This window comes from Magnolia sinica, chromosome 2, assembly GCF_029962835.1.
Source record: "Magnolia sinica isolate HGM2019 chromosome 2, MsV1, whole genome shotgun sequence".
In the NCBI taxonomy this organism is placed as follows: domain Eukaryota; kingdom Viridiplantae; phylum Streptophyta; class Magnoliopsida; order Magnoliales; family Magnoliaceae; genus Magnolia; species Magnolia sinica.
Window position 1 is genome coordinate 36,705,723 of NC_080574.1, and position 23,739 is coordinate 36,729,461.

Sequence of the window (23,739 nt, forward strand, 5' to 3'; positions counted from 1 at the left end):
AATTCATCGAAGACTGGCTTCCATTCATCTAAACTAGTTCGATGAATCTAACATCAGATCCTACAAATTTCTGCACTTCCTTCCTTTTCCACTTAGTTTTTTTGACTCTTGGGGTCTTGAAATCTTCAATCTTGATCTCCAAATGTCTATTCTTTTACTTAGTGATTCTTGAGCATCAAATCCTTGCTTTTAACATTCTTTTCAATCTAAGCTCTTAAACTCACCTTGCAACACAAACATGTATAAAATATACCATTAAGCAGTATTATGTTTATAAAACCAAGATATAAATGTCACGCCCCAAACTTAGAAATCGGACTCACAAAATTTTCGATCACCGAATTCGGCACCGAGAGCCTCCGTAATACCCCATTCTCAGCTCCCGGCACCCATATACCGGGTTTCGATCCTAGGATACCACAAGGAGGATTTTCAACATGAATTTATTCCATAACAAGCATAACCCACGAATAATAACCAGAACACCATCATAAAATCCACTGTGATCAAAAAATTTAGAGTACAATGTGCATAAAGGAAAAAAATGCAATGATAATATCGAAACTCTAAAAGCTTGGTTGCACGCTCCTGCTCCTGCTCAGCTACGACTATGTCCTGGGGTCACCTGCATGCATCTATTGTGCATAAGCTTATAGAAAGCTTAGAGGGTGCTCAAAGTGTGTGCGTAAGGTAGTAATGTAAGTATGTAATATCAGAGTAATACAGAAACATGTTGATAAGTCCATGAATGCTAACAGTCGTACCGACACTATGTAATCCAAGGCATGAATGTTATCGGTCACACCAAGGTCAAACGATGCAAGGCCTACATAGTTAATGTCATGTGCAAGATGCAGCTCAAGCATACCAATCCACATATCAATCTAGCTCATCTCTGGAGCATCATATATCAGTAAGGCTCGTATCCTAGACCGTACCATTCCATAGACTTCCGTGATCTTCCCGGTCGAATTTCGGCAACCTTCGACCCTTAACCGGTATTTGCGCGCGACCCTGATTCACATGCCGTCAACCTGAGTCGACTCAACCCAAGACTTGTACCATAGCGACTGCGCCGTCGCCGCAATTTTGATGCCGCGACTCGCCCGACGAGGCGATACCTTGGTCGGGAGATGTGAGCCAGCGTTCGGTGCGAGAAAAATATCGCGCATTACAAAACCCGAGAGAATCTCTACTACATGTTACCTCAATTAATCAATCAATCCATCCCATCATGTCAAGTACATGTCAAGTACACATCACCTTTCACCCATTCCCAAGAAACTACAAAAGTCAAAAAGTTCTTGCAAAGCCCATACTTTCTTACACCATTTGCTACAAAAGTCAAAAAAGGGCTCTTACACCCATCACTCACCACATCAACACATCCATAACCCATCCCTCTCCTTACTTACAACTCTCTCTCATTTCTCAAAGTCATTCCTAACCAACCAAGAGCCTCACATCCAAGCCCTTTCCAAGCATTCCCAAGCAACAAGTGTGGCCCACCTTTCCACCCTCTCATCTCCCATCTCAACCATCCAAACTCATCTCCTCTGTTGGAATCAAAGCTAAGGAACTAAGGAAGCCAAGGGAGCAAGAAGATCGAACGGTGGGTGTGTCATAGGCTAGATTTTCATGTTTATGATGGGCCAAGTGAGGCCAACCGATCAATGGTTTTGGATCTCACTTCGGACCCTAAGATGTGGCTGATGGCCCACTTGGATCATCATGATCATTCCATAATGAGGCCATTCTCCATGGACCCCATCATGATGTTTATTTTCCTTGCATACTTAGGGTCATTTAGACTATCTATTTTAGTGGAGAAGGGATCTCCACTATTGGATTTTGATTTAATGGTCTCATGTGTAATGGGACCCACTTGATGTATGATTGGTTGCAAGGGAGGGCCCATAGTGTCGGGGTCCTTCCATCATGCGTGTCCCACTCTCTATCTCTCTCCCTCTCTATTTCTTTTTTCTTTATGTGATCATAACATGGTTGTATGGCCCACTAGGATGGATCCCACCCTGAAACATGTATTTTATCCAAGCCATCTTCAAGTGGAGCCCACCTTATATGTATTGTACCCACACCATCCTCCATAAGGTGGCCCACCTAAGCAGGGCCCACTTCAAATGCATGTGAAGGGCCAAACCGTCCAGCGTCCCTCGACGCTGGACAAAAAGGAAAGGCACAAATATTAGCTTGTTTCCAAGTTTGTGGGGTGGCCCACTTATATAGGCCCCACCTTGATGTATGTATTTGATCCACGCCGTCCATTCCTTTCCCAAGCTCATTTTAGGCGTTGAGCCAAAAGATGGGACCAATCAGACCTTCGGGCGGGCCATACCATAGCAAATGGTAGTTTTCACCATTGAAATCTTCCCTGATAGTTTTATACACCGAAAAATACTCAATATTGGACTCTTATGGCTTGTCTTGAGATGTGGAATCCAATGGCTGGGTTCGATTTTCTGGATGTGGACCCCACCTGTGAAAAACCACGGAAAGTCAGAAAATAAAAACAAATTTAAAAAAATGTTACATAACACAGCAACGTCGGCTGCTGTGTCAGAGGCGCTGACAACGTCAGCTGCGGGCAGACGGGCGGACGGACCAGGGACCCATGGTCCCAGCTATGGGCCCCACCATGATGCGTGTTTACCATCCACACCGTTCATTAGGTGGCCCATCCTGAAGTGGGCCCCCTCCAAATTTCGGCCGCATCCAACGCTCAGGTGGCCCACATCATAGGAAGCAGCGGTGATTAAATCTCTACCCTTAAAATTCTTTTCTAGGCCATAGAATTTTTTTTACTCAATATGAAATTTGTCTTTACTCTTCGTTCGGGTCTCTGTGACCTTATGGACAGATTGGATGGCATACAAACATTGTGGTGGGCCCCACTTGGGACCCACAATGATTGATGTGCTTTATTCCCACCACCCAGGGACGGTGAAACCCACTATGGGGCATGTGTTTTGGACAGGCCGTCCACCCATTCCACAAGGACAGGGGGTCCCACTGCTGTTGACATCAGCAGGGTCTGTGGGACCCACCATGATGCATGGGTTGCACCCAATCCGTCCAACCATCTTAGAAGCCCATTTTATGGCATGGGCTTAGAGAATGAGCCAAATCCATAGTCCAAGTGGACCCCACCTTGGCATGTTATGAGGCCATTAGTTGTATTTGTGGCCCATGGTTGAGGCCCACCTTGATATATATGTAAGGCCCATGGGTCGAGGCCCATTTGATGTATTAGGGGCCCATGGGTTAAGGCCCATTAAGATGTATTGGGGCCTATGGGTTGAGGCCCATTTGATGTACATATGGGGCCCAATTGGTGTGGCCCATTTGATACACATAAGACCCATGAGATTAGGCACATTTGATGCATTCTAAGGCCCACGGGTTATGGCCCATTGCAATGTACATAAGGCCCATTGGTGCGGCCCAATGATGTAGCCCACTTGATAAATATAAGGCCCATATGATATGGCCCATTTGATGTATTTAAGGCCCAATGGGATGTACCTAAGATCCATTGCAATGTGCGATCCCAACATAGTTTATGTAATGATGTTTATGACGGTCGTGCCTTGGGAGCAATGTTGGTTTGACGTCCACATTGCAAGTATAATGTTGGTTAAATGTCCACATTACAACTCTCCCTAGGGCCCATTGTTTGGCCCATACTTGTTGTGTGTAGGCCGTCTAAGCCATCTGCGTTGTAAGGATAGTGCATTACATTATAACATGTGTAGTATAGCTCCATAACTCATGATCATATGCATTATATGTATGCTTGATATGAGAAGTGACTGATCATAGCATATGCCTTCGGACAGATTGTTTAGGGGCTCCCAAATAGGGAATATTGCCCTACATGAGCGTATGATACGCGCAGGATTGTTGTATGACTAGATAGTATGATTCATGCATTCGCATCGTGTGATATGGTTACTGTACGCCCTAGCGACATCAGGGTCGTAGCCTCCACTGACGTATCGTAGTTGGTAGGATTGGATACCAGAAATATTGTTCTACATGGGGTGTTATAGATATCCCTGAGTGAAAGTCCCTAAACCCTTATGGTACCAAGAAGTTGCTCCAATGTTTAGACTGAGTGGGTGCATGAGCGCCGAGTGCCGATTACCAGACAGTTACGCTTTCCACTATGTCGTGGTCGGTTGGAAGGGGGTGCAGCCTTACCCGCCCGAGAGTAAGGGGCAATGCTAGGCTGAGTTTGACCAGCTCGAGGAATGGGTCCGCTATCGACGGGCCGAGCCCGATATTGGCAGGCGGATAGTGAGGTCTCTTTCACTCACCTTATTGCCCGCGATGGGGCGACAATCTGGTTGGAGTGTACTAAACCCCGGTGATATTTTAGATTTGAGTTGTATTGATACGTGAACTTATATGAGGATTTGTATGCTTGAGTTGTATTTCGCATTGCATGGCCTTGGTATGCCCAACATCATCCATGCCTCGCATTACATAACCTTGGTACGGCTCATGGCATTCATAGATTCATCAGCATATTCTGCATTACTCTGATACTGCATAACTACTACCTTACGAACACACTTACACCACCCTCTAAGCTTTCTATAAGCTTATGCACGACCGTTGCGTGCAGGTGACGTTAGATCGCAGTAGCGCTGAGGCAGGAGCACTTAACAGATTATTTTGGAGTTTTTGTCCATCATCATTGTATTTCCCTTTTTGCTCATTGTACTTGTAAAGTTTTTTATCATAGTGGAAATGTGATGGAGTTTTTGGTTGTTGTTTGTGGGTTATGCCTTTGGTTATGCTTATTACGAATCAAACTAATGTGGAAAATCCTCCTCGTAGTATCCCAAGATTGAAATTTGGCGAATGGGCGCTGGGAGCCGAGAATGGGGTTCTACGGAGGCTGTCGGCTCTGGATTCGATGATCGAAAATTTTGTGAGCCCGATTTCTGAGTTTGGGGCGTGACAAGTACAGTTCTCTCTAGATAATCATCGGGGTCTAATACACTATACATCACATTGCCACCCTTCACTGGACGCACGAATGTGCAAGCAGAAGAGACCTCACTTTCCGCCTGTCCAATAGTCAGCCAATATCTATCCGACACGTCGATAGAGGACCCATTTATGAGCTGGTCATACTCAGCCTAGCAATTGCCTCCTACCCTCGGGCAGGTAAAGCCACACCCCCTTCCAACCGACCACGACACAGTGGGAGACACGACTTCTTGGTATTCGGCCTTTATGCGCTCATACATCCACTTGGTCTAGGCATTGGAGCGTCCACCATGATACCATAAGGGTTTGGAGACTTTCACCCTGAAATATCATTCGTACCCCCGTGCTTAACAAGAATTTTCAGTATCCAATGCTGTCATCCATGCTATATCTACGGAGGCTACATCCTTGATGTCGCTAAGGCATATAGTAATCATAATCACACAATGCAAGATGCATGAGTCACGCAATCCAATCATGTATTAATCCCACGCATATCATACGCTCATGTGGAACAACTCCGCCTATCAGGGAGTCTCATAAACAACCTGCCCAATGGCATATGCAATAGTCAACCACACCTCATAACAAGCATACAGATGATGCGTATGAGCATGTATCGTGATGCTATGCTATCACATACTCATAATTGGTATTGATAACTTGCCTATATAGAAGGTAGGGTCCATAGATGGACAACCGATCTAAACCATAACATAAAGATCGGCCTTCAACTGTGGATATACAAAATCCGATAGCACGGATCCCTCTGTCTACGGCGATGATGAACTCTCCTCATATCGAGGTTGGGCCTAGGTGGCCTACCTATAATCCTAAGGATCCGGAACGAGCTTCCTTCACCATACTTTTATATGGCCTGCTAGATGCCCTAGGGGGCCCCAAATAAGTCTTAGATGGACTCCAAGATTAAGAAGAACTAACCCTACAAGCAACCAATGAGGGCCTAACATCTTGGGTTAGCCTAGTATGAATTGATGGGTCATGCACATATCAATGGGGTCCAATGATTTAGGTTAACCCACTTAGAGAATGATGAGAATGGGCCTAACAAGGCCTAATGGAAGGTCACAATGTGGACATTTAACCAACATTGCTCCCAAGGAGTAGCCCACATAAAGCCAAACATATAGTGGGCTCATAGCTTCACATAAGGGCCTAATACACATCCCATTGGGCCTCACACAAAGGCCTCATATACAACATAATGGGCCTCACTCAAGGGCCTAATATACATCACAATGGGCCTCACCAAATAGGCCACAAATACATCACAATGGGCCTCACCAAACGGGCTACAAATACATCACAATGGGCCCGACCAAACGGGTCATAAATACATCACAATGGACCTCACCAAATGAGCCACATATACATCATATTGGGCCTCACCAAACGGGCTATAAATACTTTACAGCGGGTCTCACCAAATGGGACACAAATGCATCACAATAGGCCTCACCAAACGAGCCACAAATACATCACAATGGGCCTCACCAAATGGATCACATATACATCATATTGGGCCTCACATATATCACATTAAGGTGGGCCCTGCACATTTCAAATAGGCCTCACCAGATGGATAGCTTGGATCAAATACGTACATCAGTGGGGGCCACGGATGGACGGTGTGAATATACAACAAATACATTATAGGGGGGGTCCCACGTCCCATCCCTGGACGGACGGACGGTTGGGATCAAATACATATATCATGGTGCGTCCCAGAGCACCGTCCAGGGATGGACGGGGTAGATACAAAATACATACATCTAGGTGGGCCCCACCCCCACACATGCAGCACGTGTGGGGTGGGCCCCACATCCAAAACAGATGGACGGCTAGATGAAACAGGTACATCATGGTTAGCCCCACATGGCACCGTCTAGAGATGGACGGTGCATACATACAATACATACATTAGGTGGGTCTAACCGTCCAGCGGCTGTTGAACGGTGCTGGATAAGAGCCATACATCAAGGTAGGCCCCACACATGTGGATGGACGATTGGGATATAACGCATACCTCATGATCGGACCACAAAGCTTGCTGACATCAAACAATAGCTATATGGCTAGGGCCCATCATGCAGTAGGCTGGACAGTGTGGATACAACACTACATCATGGTGGGGCCCACCTGTTACCAGGTGGACGGACGGTTTAAATATAACATATACCTCATGGTCCGGTCCACAGAACTTGCTAACGTCAATACAGCAGCAATAGCTGCTAGTCGTCCAATAGTTAGACCGCCCAATTACAAAATGCATGTGTTAAGGAGGGTCCACACGTGTCGGACCCACCATCCCCAGCTTTGGATTAAGCTAATATCTGTGTTTTCTCTTTGAAAAGGCCGAGCTAAGAGTCCTAGAGGAGGGTGAATAGGACTATGCCAAATTAAAATTTAAATGCGAAATTAGAAAAAAAAAATAAAGATAGCACTTAACAATCCCACAAAGCAAAATAAATAGCAACCTCAAATGTTCAAGTATTGAGAGGTTGATATAGATGTTGTTCTAAGGACAACCTTACACCAAAAACCAATGGCTTATGGTAGGACAACCTGATTACTAGAACGGTCTGTGTATCAAAATCCCAAACAAATACAGAGGAATAAAGAATAAAAAAGAAATAAATTTCTACTGTTATTACAACATTCACCACATGTGCAAAAAGTAAATTACAACATTCAATCACTCAGCCACATTCAACCATCCACCACAACACCAGCAATTATAGTGGTTCGCTTGTGTGTACACTAACTGTTACAAAACAGCCACACAACTACTCCACTCCCAATATCCTCTTCCTCGGGATATTGGCTTTCACTATGAAATAGGTTTTTCAAGGTTCACCCAAAACCTTCAAAATTGTATCTTTCAAGTGGGCTTACACAATTCAAAAAAAGCCCACACTCTGAGATTTTTTGGATCACCTCAGACAAACCAAAAAGAGATTTTTCCTAGTACAACCTCAAAAACCAAAAAAAGATTTACAAAAATGTAAATATACTTATCTGGATATTCTCCTTTAATGAAGCCCAATGAACCAACTCGAAGTAGATGTTCAATGTAGACGTTCAATGTCCAAACTCACTTATGAAAGGGTTCTAAATGATTTTTAGATTAAATAACTATGGGCTAGCTTAATTTTATTTTGATCTCAAGAAAGAGGAAAAACTTAAATCCCTTCTTCAAATAAGATTGGAATAGAGAACTCAAAATCAAAATACAAAAAGCTAATTAAAAGATAATATTAAACTAGCACAATATAGCTTAAGAATATCACAAACTTATCTCTCAGAGTGGTGTCTTGATTTTGCTTGAATGACTTACCAAACTCTGAAAATCGTGCTCTATTTATAGGTGAAAAAACTGTTCACTCAACTAGCCTAGAGGTCAGTTCAACTGGTCGAAGGACCAACAAGAATTCAAAATTTCTGGCGCGATAAGATAAGATTGATCCACGACTGGTCGAGTGACTGACTCGACCGGTCGAGTGGCCTGCTCGACTGGTCGAGCCCTGTACTTGACTGGTCGAGTGGGACCCAGAATGTTTGCTAGACTTTGAGTCGAGCCTGCTCGACTGGTCGAGCAGTCTCCAGGACTAGTTGAGGGTCCAACAAAAATTCTGAAAATTCATAACAAACTTTGGACTGGTCTATAAAATTCTTAGATTGGTCGAGCCAGTACTTAGACTAGTCGAACATAAGCTAGGACTAGTCAAGAAAAAGTCTATAAGATTATATAATGACCCAAATTAAGAATGCAATCAATATGACCTAAGCTATGGTCAATCTAGGGTCATTTATACCTTATAGGTAAAAATTGAACATTGAACCATCGTTCGCTTCAGTTGATAGCTATCTTGAAGTACTTGGAGCTTGTCATTTTATATTCGAAGATGAGCTTGAAGTAGTGACCTTGTGACTTTGAGTTTCAACTTTGAATATATGAGCTTGAACTTGAGAAGTTTACTTGAGCTTGAATTCTTTAAGTAAAGCACATTGTCTTGATATAGTTGAAACTTGAAAACTTGAACTAGCACTTGATGTTGTATTTGAATCTCTTATTCTTGTACTTGAAGTTCTTGATGTAGAGTCTCTTGTTCTTGTACTTGAATGTAAGGATGATATAAAGTTGAGCTACACAACATACAGATTCCAAGAGGTTTTGGCACTACAAAATTTGACAAATCTAGGAGCTAGATAAGATAACATTCACACTCTAAACCCAATCAAGAAATAAAAATGGATCTCCCTTTGCATTCGTTGTAAACACGCTGAAGAAATCGCCATGCAGTTTTCTTTCCTTCTTATTACATTTATTTACGCAACCTTCACTGCATCCTGGCCATCCAAACTCCAAGGAGGATTCCGACCACTCCCAAGAAGTCAAATTGAAGGGATTGGATCGCTGGTCACTGCAATATCAATCGTACGCAAGTGTCTTCTATACTTTCGCTGCACAAGAAATAGGGTTGCGTAAACTTAATCTGCAAAAGACTTCGCGGGAAGAGTCTGGAAGACTCCCTGCACCATTATAAAAAGGGAACTCTCGCCCAGTGTTGGAGGAGACACCGAAATAAGAAAGGAAAGAGAGAGAGAGAGAGAGAGAGAGAGAGAGAGAGAACGAGTGAAACAAGATCAAGAAAGCAGAGGAAAGACCGGTCAGCACTACTGAGGTCTAGCAAGACTCGAGTCTCACTGGAGTAATTCTGACCGTTGCCGGCAGCAAAGGAGGAGGAAGAAAAAACCAAACTCACACAGGTTCTAACTGATCCTCCCTTTTAATTTCTAAATTTTTTTTCTTTTAGCAATAGTGGTGGAAATTTCTTACCATAATAGACAGGTCTGAGATCCAGGTGTAATATAAATTATACTTCTTCCAGAAATTCTATTTGAATTAATTAAGGCTATCATTAACAGAAGTCAAAACTTAGCCTAATTTTAATAATGTGCAAAATATCTGAATTAGGATAAGGCTGGACCGTAAGGTGTTCCTGACATCCAACACTGGTGATAGACAAATAGGATAACAACATAAGGTGAGGGTTTTTACTCCTTTAAGCTTACTTTGATTTAAGATGATATGCTCTATCTTGCCCTTTTACATATTATGTTTTCATCTCTGCTATTATTAATTTACCATCAACACATTTATTCTCTATCACTACAAGGGATGTGTTTAAGGTATCACAACTAGTAAATCATATATTTATCGTGGATGTAATGCGTCACGGGTAGCGGCCCTCTTGGTTGGCATGGCACAAATATATGTAAGTAAATCGTCATGCGTATTACATCACTTCTCGGGATTGGATGTCGCAAATAATCACTCCATGAACACATCGTGTTACGTAAATCCATCAATCATGTCGTTGTGTCACTTTGAGATGTTCGCGTAAAGTCACGTTAACGTTGGACACACCGGCGAACATCCATATAGTGAGAATGAGTCGAGCTGGATATTATGAACTATTTTTCACATTGTGACAGTGATCATTACATATGATGAGCCGCACACACTTTGCTAGGCATGCATTCATGTAGATTGTTTGTGCATACTGATATCACTCGTAGTGGTGGAGTACATGACGTATCTGAACCCTTACATTACTTTTAGGAATCCCTTGAATCATTGTTAATCTTAAAAGATAACCATCATTATGAGTACGGCGTTGACCCTCTCCAACTGTATAACTGATTCAGGTGATGTACAGATTGAAGACTTAGATGACTATCTCCCCATGGAAGACTGTACTAAAAGGATACGCAGATAGTTTTATGATTTAGTTTTATACTTTCGCTACGAACTTAATAAATGTAATAAGCTTCCATTAAGAAGACATTTAATTATTTATTGAATTTTATTACTCTGATGAAATAATCAATATAGTCAATTTTATTCTTGTGAATGTTACCTTCACAAATGTATCTGGATGCGATTTAAATTTTAAAAAATAAAAATAATAATGTGTGATTTTAAAGCATCTAGTTTATACATTATTAACAACCGATTTTCTCAGGCATGAGTATAAACTCTAGCCGTGAAAATTCAGGATGTTACAGTTGGTATCAGAGCATGAGAATGAGATTAACTGGGCCTGAGGGAGTGGACCATCATAAGTTGTACGCAACTAGGGTAGGAGTATGAATTGGATACATATACTCAATTGAATCCCCAAAGGAACTAGGAAGTTGATGAATTAAAAACCCATATTCAGGCTCCCCATTGGGAATATTAAGTTGGACGTGAAATTTAGAAATTATGATTCTAGGTACCCATATAATAAATTTCTGAAATTTCAAATAAACTTGATCTGGACTAAAGGTCATCCTTAAATAGGGTCACAATCAAGAAAGACAAGTTTTCCTTATGGGAATAGAGACTTTCTAATTTATTCTAGGATTCTCGGTTATTTCACTGAGATTCTGACACATTGTGAAACTCCACTAATTGCAGAAAGAAGACATATCAGAAAATTTTAACAATTTTTCAATAGATTACTTAGGTCTCCATCAACCTTCCTCTAAAATTTCATCTTGATCGGATCTGTACAAAATTTTATAAAAATCCGATAGTAGCAAAAATCAGTAGAAATTGTTACTAGACAGTAAGCTTTTATACACCTCACAAGGGTGAAACACCCCCCAAACCATTGAATCTTACCTCATAGATGTTTCTGGAGCCTCAAGAATAAGTCAATTTCTTAGGCTCCAAATTTCGGATAAATTGGACGTATGGATTGGAAGTTAAAATTCTTAGAGCGACAGACTGTTAATATAAAATGATTTTGGGCATTTATAATGACAACACTAAAGCTTAGGTTCAACAATGAATGGATGATTTAGCCTAACCATTGTTGTCTAGTCCAGTTAGGATATCTGACTTTCACCCAGATGACTCGGGTTCAAATCCCAGTAACGGAACCATAATCAGGAAAGACATAAGTGGGCTAATCCAATTACCAAATCTCGGGATCGAGATTTTGTTTAAGGGGGGTAGGATGTATGTAATGCCCTGAAAATCGAGGGTCGAGCAAGAGCCTAACCCCCGAGTTCCAACACATCACTTATGCAACATAGAAACTGATGATTAAATATTGTCTGTATTAGTTCCTTAAACATGAGTGGGATTATACCAAACAGCATATCATACTTCAAAAATAATTAAATTTCATAAGCGGAAGACTGTGATAATTATATAAAATGTATAAACTGTTGTAAGTCTCCAAAGTGTGAACATGTTACCAGGTTAAATATATATACATGTATACTCCCAAAATGGACAAAATGAATATAAATGGGTGCTCTAAAATGTAAAATGACAAGTGTAATGGCATCTAAATAGCATCCCTGCAACCCCGTCGATCAGTACACGGTCTTCATAGACCTGCCTGATAGCTGCATATAGGAGAACTCCTCCTCATCATCGTAAAAGACCGGCTCTACCTCGATAGCATCGCCATCATCTGCATCTACAACAGGGTCTGGTTGGTGTTTAAAATACCATCCCAGAATGTGGGAGTGAGTGATCAACTCAGTGGAGCTATAAAGCAAAGGTTAACATGTTATCAATTCAGTCAAGCAATAATGATAAAATAGTACAACACTCATATCATGATGCTCTTGTTAATGCAAGGATGATATGCGATAATGATATATGCCCTCGCCTGTACTCCCTCTGCGACATCATCTCACGATCGTGGCATGCAACACTCCCGTTGTGCTCAACTCCAACGCCAAAGGCACATGCAATGCGGTGCATGTGCGTGATTAGCCAAGTTCTTAATTAGGCATATTCATACAGTAGGATTGGGAAGCTAAGGCACCTCCCTTTAAATCATATACCCAAACATTGATCCATCTAGGGTCGTCAATCCTAGTAGTCACATACGATAGGCAGTTTCCAAGTCGCTACGGGCAAGCCTGGTTTATACTCGAGGTCACTACAAAAAGGCTCGTCACCTTAGCATAGTCCCAGTGTATACTCATGGTCACTACGGGCTCGTCACCTAATCATAGGCTGACAGCTCGATTACAGTGTCCCATACACCACCACATTCGGCTCATGAGTTTGGGTTGCTCACTGGTCACTAAAGGGGCTCGTCACCCCAGCGTAGGCCGATAGCTCGATCATGGTGTCCCATACACCACCATGTCTGGCTCATGAGTCTTATCGGATTGAGGTATCAAGGTTAAATGGGATCTTCATTGGTAAGTTGGTACCTTAGATTCAAGCAGTAGCGTCCATACATGGTGAACATATAATGGGTCAATCGGGTTACTTGACAAGCTCGGTTAGTACGAGAGTATGTTGATTTGGTCGACATAGAGTGCGTAAGCACTCCGTGTGGCCTAACCATTGTCGGCAAATCTGCGTACAACTCGGATTCCCCGAACCCATTTGATGTGGCAGAACGACCTCGACCACTAACTCGGGAATCTTTACCGATCACCTAGACTATGTAGCAGTCTCAAACATACTTAAACATGGCAGGAAAGCATATGTGATAGGCATATCAACAATAAACAATTAATTTAAATAAGGGAACCACTTAAGCATTTTTATGAAGTACAAATAAACATGCTTTCACACCTATACATTTCATACGTAAATCACATCAAATAATCTAAGCTACACGAATGGATTTATACACATAGCTAAGGTAGTTTGAGAATCTTATCTCAATACCCATATAAAATACAATTTACCAAATATTTAGTCATTCAGACTTTTTTTATAAACACTTAAGCTACACACTACAACATACATGACGTATGTTGGTCATAACATGTATTAGGGCAAATCCTTTCACTAAGGAGTTGTCACCTATACAACAATCATATATCCACGACGGATAATCATGGCAAGCACGAGTTCAAATTTCATACTCATTCAAACATTTCAACAAACACATGGAATGCGTTATTAATCAACATAGTCTATATATAAGCATATGTGCGAAAAACCTCGTATATAAGCACATGTGATAGTAATCAAGCCAGTCATAAATCATTACTGACATTGAAAGCCTTGAAAAACCATAACCTAAATATTTATAGTCCACACCTTTTGCCGATAAACGAGTATCGAACTCAGTTTGTATGCCAAGTCTTTGTCTACGACACGACGACCACCTATAGCATGAAATAGGTTAGCTATTTGATCACTTACACTATTTAAAACCCTAAAATAGATTAAGGTTAGGTTTTCTTACCTAAGAGTGGAATCAGAATCGCTGGAATTGCGATATAGAAGTAGTAGTTAAGCACGTGGAGTGATGGGATTGAATCCCAGGAACAAACGCCAACTCTCTCTCTCACTTTCTCTCTCTTTCCTTCTCTTTTCTCTCTTCTCTCTCTTAAGGTTTTCCAAATTCGTATGGGATGATAGAGAGAGGGTTTAAGGGGCTTATATAGACCCAGAACTGATGAGAATGGCCCCAGGGCCATGGTATACTTAGGTTATAGCCAAATAGTGGTCGTTTTGGTCCAACAGAGCTGTTCTGGAGGCCCCTTTTCTATATGCGGTTGGACTTAAGCTCCCTGACATTGGATCTAGGTCAAGCTAAGTTTTCAGTCCGATCAAATTTGTGGATCAACCGTGGTGGACCAGTTTCAGTTCAACGGTCACCGGTACTCGATCGGGGTCACAAGTGCACTGACATGTGTCAAAAATTTTCCCTAATCCAAGGGTGTATTGGGGTCAGAATCCGATGGTGTAAATCCTTAGATTCAGCCTGCAAGCGAACGACTCAATTCACTTAAGTTTTAATTCATTTCATAAAGATATTCGCGTTTCTCACACACTTCGCTTTGGGCTCATGTTATGCGTTGCTAGATACCTTTAGGACTTGGTTTCTGAGATGGTTGCCAAGTCCAGCAAGGCAGTCATAACCGTATAGATTTGAAAAAATCAGACTTTCGACACGCAGTCTAGGTCTAATACAGAGTTTCGATGCGCTCCCAAGAGCACTGGGTTTTGAGATGGATCTTAAGTTTTTAGGCAATGTAGCGTTAGCGATCCTGCAGATTTTGGGTCATACAGATCGTATTTAAAGTGATTAGTGTTAATTTCATAGATAATCTAGTTTAACACCTAATTAATCAACATCTAATTTCTAAAGGGATTTGGTCCTTAGTGATTTCTGCTTGAGGTGGTACTCGGGTCTTTGTACGAATTTTTTCGAGACGTTATCATGTAGCGTCCTGATTCATATAGCCAATATTACGCGCCTAGACATATACATACCTATCTCATGAGTAATACGTTGAAAATTTAAGCGTAATAAATCAGTAAGGATGATAAAAATAATTTTGAGTAGTGTATCAAATAAGTAAATGATGTCATGAAAGTTTAATAGACCAAGTAGAATTATCCCTTATGAGAATATAAGATTTCACGATATTCCCCATAAGTTTAGAACAATCGAGATTATGGACTAATGGAACCACGTTTATGCAAAATTTGCGTGGTTTAACTCAAATTCTAAGTCATAGAAAATCTCAAATGATTCCAATGCCCTGATCAAGTAAAGGATAGAGATTTAACAGGATTATAAATTGCTACCGGTAAATCCTCTGTACTGCACAGATGAAGGATTCGTGTATCGGGCTCAAACCCACTACGACCATCTATTCGTGTTACCTCGAACACATGAAGTAAGGAATTGTACTACACTTAAATAGCAGAGAACTATGGAAGGAATGATAGGATATTGTTATTAACCACCTAGATAAACTTATAACCCTGATAATACTATCAGAAATTGTGATGTCGTCAAACATGGAAAATGGTTTGTGTAATAAGAGTACTAAATTTTGGGAGCAAAATTATGTTTATGGGGGTAGATTGTAACACCCCAAACTTTTCAATACCCGAGTATTGAAAGTTCTCGAGTGTTACCATGAATTTAACCTATTATGAACATGTGTACAGTACCAATCTAGCTAACCTAACCCTACATCCATCTTCCAACATGAATTTGACCAATAAATCAAGTCATCCGACCGTTGATCATGTGGTTTGATATACATACCTTTCCTTGACTAAACCGATGAATAACTCTTTATCCATAGTGATTTAGATATAAGTCCTTTTGTAAGATTGGTTGATCAAGTAATCCTCAATCGATCGGCCTCGATTAATCGAACATTGCCAAAAACGTCCAGCGAGTTTGTTGCACTATTTCAATGGAGCTTGATCGATTGAAGGCACTCGGCTAATTGATTGAGCTTAACCAATATAGATCCGTTGGAGTTTTTTGTTATAAATATTGCTTTTGGATCTTTGTGCTAATGATGGATTTTGGCATTGTAGAGACCCTAGTTTATCCCAATCTCCGTCATACCTCTTAAGATCTATCCCAACGAGATTCATTCTCTTCTTAGTGATTCATCACTCTAATGAGCATCAAGTTCCTTTATAAGAAGAACATTATCTAAAGCCTTCTCTAGAATTTCGACATTAATCTCATTAACAAATCCTATTTGTCTATCAACCTCCAGAGTATCCATCTAGGTAAATCTCCACTAGAAACCTACTCACATCATTAAGTGTAGGAGATTCAAACCTCACTCCCATTATCTTAGTGGCCTCATTGGAGCATCAAATGCAAGGTATCTCATTCAAGGAAGCGAAAGAAGACGGCCTTCAAAGATCGGGAAAGCACAAGGGGAGCTAATTAAAGCATGGGAGAGTATCGATCAAGCAACCTAAGCAAGGCGCTATAAAGAGGTTCAATCTGACAAGTAAGTGTCATTGTAGAGTCTATATACCATTTCCTTATATAGGATTGATTATAAGAGCTTGTGACCCAAATTTGAATAGGTTTTTGTGTAGGACCTAAGCTCTCGTGTAAGGCCAAATTTACCGGACATGGGTGTGTACGTGTTAGTCTCCATTAGGAGCCTTCGGCTAGAACAAAACGTAAAGCCTTATATTAGCATCGCATGTGGTTGTTGGTTAGCTAATAGAAAACCAACTAAAGTCTCTTGTGGGAGCCATGGTACGAGTGGAAATGTGTTCCTTCGACAATGGAGTGTATGTGTGTTAGGTCCTTATATATGGATGTAAAAGTTATGGGTGAATCTATTGAAAACTCATAAGATAGTTATAACATCTCAAATTTTTATCAACTGGGAATTGGACATCCTTGGGCATTATCTTCTTTTTTTTTATTTGAGTATATGTCCATGCATGCATTTACACGTGTTTGGGGCCAAAAGAAGTGATCTTGGATCCACCAAAACTACCTGACCAATTGAAATTTAAGAATTTTGAAAAACATGGACAGCAAGGTTCGATTGAACCGAGTGGAACTTGGTTGCATTGAGCAAACTAGGGCAGTAATGCTCGGTTGCACCAAGTAAACATCGAGCAACTGAGTAACTCTGGACAACAAGGTTCAGTTGCACCGACTGGGACTCAGTTGAACCGAGTAACCCTGTTCAGCAATATTCTGCATGTTCGGATTTTAATAGTTTCAATGCAATGATTTCAAGAATTCATATCTATTTTCTATAACTCTGATTGAGGTGATTCAAAAGCTAGATTGAAGCTTGATGAGTCTAGTTTCATAGATAAATAAAATAAGAATAAAAAATTTTAAGGTAGGTTAATTTTAGGATGTTTTTGAAACTATACCAAAATCATTGGTTTTGGGCAGTTGGTACTTCCATAATTTTTAGAATTTTTATATAATTCAAAATGAGATGAAATTTAGTTACGATAAATTAAAATTAATGATAAACTACTATAAAAAATTTGAAAATAATTTTGATACTGAAAGTATTAAAAACATTACAAGCAATAGACCTATTGAAACTGAAAATTTCTACAACTACACGTTGTTAATGGACTGCACATATCTTTTTCGTCTTAGAGTTTTTGTGTTCGATGTCTTATTATGAATTATTTCTAATCATACAAAGAATCATCTTATATGATTAAATTAGGATTTTTTATTTTTTGTGTATTTTACTAATTCGGATAACTTCAAGTATAATTGAATTATGGTTCTTGATTAGGGTGATTAGAGCCGAATTACCATTTTCACTAATTACGAGTAGGCCACACTATGAACTTAACTAATCCAAACCCTTTTCATTGCACACAAGAAATCTCCCTACACAATTCATTACAGAAATGTCCTGATTATCCGAATAAGTTATAGACCGCTCATTAGTGGGCCACTAGACTCAAAATTATAGAATAATGATCGTCTTACCAAGCTTGACGTCCATCGTGAATGTTGAGTCGGGGTAGTGTCTAGAATTGTTCACCTTGGACCGAAGGCCGAGTGCATGGGATGTGCAAATGCCTTAGGCAGAAACCTGAAATTTAAGTGAATTGGGCTCTCTGCTCTTTTATGAAGTTGCGACTTTCCGACCATTAGATTTTAACTAAACTTGATATGTGAGTTAAGGATATTTTCCCACACATATTCGTATAGTCGCCGCCCACTTGTGATGAAACATAGATCTCATGACGGGGCACCTGCCCCATGGTATAGATAAGTCAATGGGCCTTCGGTGAGGCCCTGTAAATCAAAAATAACCTGCCCAATGGCAAATCTTAATGGAAAAAAAAGTCACTAGGGCAATTGTGCACATTCTGGCACTATAAATAGCTCCCCATTTTCACCCCCATCTTCCCATGAGAATTTTTCCTTAGAAAGAAAGGGATAAAGAGAGAAAGAGAGGAGGGATGTCTTGTGAGGGAGACCTTGGAGCATTCCTGATGGATATCCTTCGATCAAGTCATCGCCTCGACCATTCTCATCTATCAAATCCACCCCACTCTTGATTGACAGGTAAGAAACGAACCGTGCTTCTCAACTTAAGTTTTCTAAGATTAATTGCATGATTCTCACCCAATTCCTTTAAATTTTGTGTAAGATTCATTTTCCCCTAAATTCCTAACCCTAGGAACCCGAAATCAGAGATTCCTTCTTAAAGGTACAGACCATTACCTTTAGGTTGCCAATCATCAAATTCATTCCGCAATTAATGGTTTATGTGGTGAATAGATGAATGCATGATAGTCAGTGTCGATTTATGATTGTGTAGTGCGTAGACAGATGCATGCTAACCAGTCTAGTTACTATTGGTTGCGCATGGATGAATGCATGCTAATCAGTGATAATTAATGATTAATATAATATATGAATGAATGTATGCTAACCAGTGCACACATGTATGGCCGCTTACTTTTCATATATTGCTATCTTAGTATAATGTCACCTACATATTCAATGAAATGCACTATAAAGTAGGATTTTCTAAATTCATTGTTTATATCTCTCATGTTAGTCACGGTAGTCAATTTATTAATGTGATTGACTGACCGGAACTACCTCGGTAGTCAGGTTGGCCCCCAAACCGCGAATCCATGAGGGGAACCCCAATTGGGTTGGCCACTCGAGACTAATCTGATTGATCCAGGCCGAATGCGGATAACCGGCAATAGTTGGACTACATGGGATGCTTACACCCAATGCCGGTTATTCTGGAGTTAGTTTGAGTAAACCAAATTAGCCTAATAGCCAACCAACCATTTGTGTCCACCATGTATGATTACATTTACCTGAATCTAAAGCACCACATATCCTAAAAAGGCATACTAATAACCATTAGCGATACGATCTCCAAGTCTCAGGAGCTGGGCATGGTGGTATGGGACATTGTGTCTGTGCTATCGGCCTACGCTGGGGTGACGAGCCTCCCCGTAGTAACTAGCGAGCACTAATGGAGGTGATATATCATTGTTCGAACAGCCTCAAATTATCTAGCAGATAGTTTCATGTCAAAGCATCATTCGAATGACTCGGGAATGAATGGAATTGGGTGACAAGCCCTTTTCCTTGTGATGATTTAGTTTAATGTGACGAGCTCGCACCTCAAAACTGAGTGATCATACTCAGTGTTTGGGTGATGACTCATACCGAGTTAATCCTCACACCTTCGGGTATCATGCCTTAGCTTTGGAATTGTTGATTTGTGTGATAAGTGGGTGATACCTAAATTTGGATCATAAATCGCAGGCTCAGATCCGCTAGAGCTGCCCTGGGCTAAGTAATATGGATAAGGCTATTGATTAAATAGAGGTGTTTTAGCTTCCCCAATCTTGATGGATGAACAAACTTAATCAAATACTCAGCTAACATGAACATTTATAGCATTGCATTAGTATAGGTTGTGGCGACTTGGGCATTATAGTCGAGCATTGAGAGAGTGTTGGCATTTACAAATGAGGTGTTGGAGTCACTTATGGGGGAGTGTTGGATTGTGAGGGCATGCATCATCTCATAACAACATGCACATACATTAATAAGAGCATTTAAAAACTGGGTGTTTAAGTTGCCTTATCATTACTTGTGTTAGTGGAATTAATAACACACATAACTTAGAGTTAACAGAACTACTGAGTTGATCACTCACTCCCACTCTGGGACGGTGTTTTAAAACACCAACCAGACGATATTATCGATGCAGGTACTATCAAGATCTCAGACAGATAAGCTTAGAGTGACTTGCATCGCCGATGTTGTGTTTCAGAGGATTGGACCAAACTAAAAATTTCACACTTTAATCATTTTAGGTATGTATATTGTGGCTTATATAATCCCCATTTTGGACAATCAGAACTATTAGAATTGTAATTTTACTCTTAGCCCTATATTCATTGATTGTTATTATCTCTACCTCTATTTGGATCTGCTAATTTAAATTGTGTTACTCTGATTGCTTGTCTTTGAAATAAGTGTGAATATGAACGGGGTCACACATGCATTTTTATTTGGTTAATACCCGAAAACTCATGATCGGAGTTTATATACTTGGGTGCTAATTTTCGGGGTGTTACAATAGTGAATACTGATACACTCAAAGAGAGTGTATCCGTTGAGAGTGGAGTAGGAAAACTGAACCAATATACATACTCGTGTTTGTGATTGTCATTAAAGCACAATTCTATTTATGCTTATGTGCTTAATTAGTTCAATCATATGAATGCTTGAATTTAATTGTATGTTAGGCACTTAACTTGCAATGTACACATAAGCTCACTATCTCTTATAAACTAGTTGTTTGATTAGTGTATATCATTTACAATTTGTGTGATTGGACCCACTTTGGCTTAGAAGTCTTAAGGGTCGTTTGGCACCATGGATTTGGGGGGATTTGAGAGGATTTCAAATCCACTAGTTGTTTGGCGACATAAAGTAATTGGGGGTTTCAAATCCCCTCAAAGAGGGGGTTTGAAATCCACGGTAAGAGCTTGGATTGCATATAAAATCCTTCCAAGAGTTGCATGTGTAACATGTGTGTCACCCGACTATTATTCTATTGGGCACATGACCCACTAATGATATCACAAAACAATTAGATTATCAATTGCATCACTATAATTACTTTAATATGATGATCAGTACCGTCCAAACATTGTCCATGTAAATCAAATGTTAAAAAACGTTAGTTAGTCACTCAGACATGAATCTTGTGCCTGTGGCTCATCCGAGACTTGGAATTTCATCATTTTCGGGTAAAGCATATATTTTAGTGGGCTTATTACAACCATTGTATCAAACATTACATATGTTACTAATTAGAGATATTAAATTTGATTTAGTAATTAAATTCAAACCCCTGTAAATATACTGTGTATAGCTACTTTTGGATTAAAGTTTATTCCCGATCCAAGGTGCCAAACGCAATAAGAGGATTTCAAATCTTGGGGGTTCTAAATCCAGGGGGTTCCAAATCCACGCTCCCAAACAAGCCTTTAGTGTTAATTTGCCTTATTAGTTTTAATTGATAAATTAGATAACTAGGCAAAAAAAAAAGGTACTAATCACTCCCCCTCCCCTTTAGGACTTAACAATAATTATATAGCTCTACCAATCTTCCGCATGTGTCATGGTAAACTATTCCACGCAATTTCATAATTGTCTTAGATAATTATCATTATCGTCATATATAGGTGTTAAGTCTTTGTAGAAAACTTTCTTTCATAATACTTATAGTTTATTTCTCACCAATAAACTTCTTCATTATAACTCAGATGTCAATGGTAGGCTATGAAAACCCCACTTCTATAATTGTTATAACAACTTCAATTAATGAGTCATGCGTCTAGTTCTAAAATAACTAGTATTTATGACGTACGTATAAGAGATGAAAGAGAATAAAATTAAAAAAATTATTTATTGCACTCTCTATCTATCTTTATAATCATTTGCACCAAAATATGGGAGAACCAGATCGACGGTGTAGAATAAGCTACATGGCATATACAATATCTTTGTGAGCATGCACTGGAGATATGAGATATTAAGTCATATCTTCGAGGAGCCTTGGCGTTTATACAATGTTCGGATAAGTATAGGTAACCATTAGGGCTACGTCAGCACTAGAACACGTTCTGGGCATTTGAGAAAAGCAAATCACAATCAAGAAATGATAATTGTTCCTTTACAGCCAATTACATGTGAAGGCGCCACATGGACAAATGATTATCTGCGCACTTCATCTAAGAACGCTATAAATAGTAAAGGCATATTTGAAAAGATCACCCATGATTAGGGGTGTACATCGAGTCGAACCGAGTCGAGCTAGCCTCAACTCGACTCGGCTCGGCCACTAGCTGACCTCAACTCGAACTCGGCTCGGCTCAGTCCTCGAAACTGACTAGCTAGGTCGACTCATTCAGTCAATAGCTCGGGCCGAGTTCGAGCCGAGTTCGCCAAGGTATACTAGATAACCTAAGGCATGAATAAAATGAGTTACATCAACACTTAGACTATTCTAAGCTCTAAAATAGACTAAGGTTTGATTGACTTATCCAAGAATGAACTTAGAATCGCCGAAATAACGATTCAGAAGTGATAGTTTAGGAACGCAGAGTAACAAAGAAGAATCTCAAGATGATTCACCAACTTTTCTCTCACTTTCTCTCTCTTTTCCTCTCTCTTTCTCTCTCTTAGCTAGGGTTAGAAAATTCGTATGGAATTGAGAGTGAGGGTTTTAGGTCTTTATATAGGCCTAAAATTAATGAAAATAGCCCCAGGGCCAAGGTATACTTAGGTTATAACCAAATCGAGTCTATATCGGTCCAACGGAACACTTCTGGTGGTCCTTTCTCCACGTGCGGTCAGACTTAAGCTCACTGACCATGGATCTAGGTCAGGCTGAGTTTTTGTACTGATCGAACCAATCTCAATTCAACGGTCACCGAAACTCGATCAGGGCCACAAGCACTTTGACATGTCTGGGCCATCTTCCCTGATCTGAGGATAAATTTGGGTCAGAATACTTAAAATTGGCGCGCAAGCGACACGACTCAGATTTCATAAATCCATATTTAATTTCTCAGCTTTCTCACACTCTTTACTCCGGACTCAAGCAAATCGTCTCAGGACATTATCTGGACTTGATTTTTGAGGTGATGGCCAAGCCCAACAAGGTGATTATAATTGTCTAAGATCATCGCTATCAGACTTTCGACGCGTGGTCCAAGTTCGATACAAAGTTTCCAAGTACTCCCTAGAGCATCTGGATTTAGCGTTGAATCCTAGATTTCAGGGTAACATAGCATTAACGATTCTACAGGTTTTGAGTCCTGTAGATCAAATTTAAAGTGATTGGTGCTAATTTCACAAGCAATTGAGTTTTAACACTAATTAACCCACATAT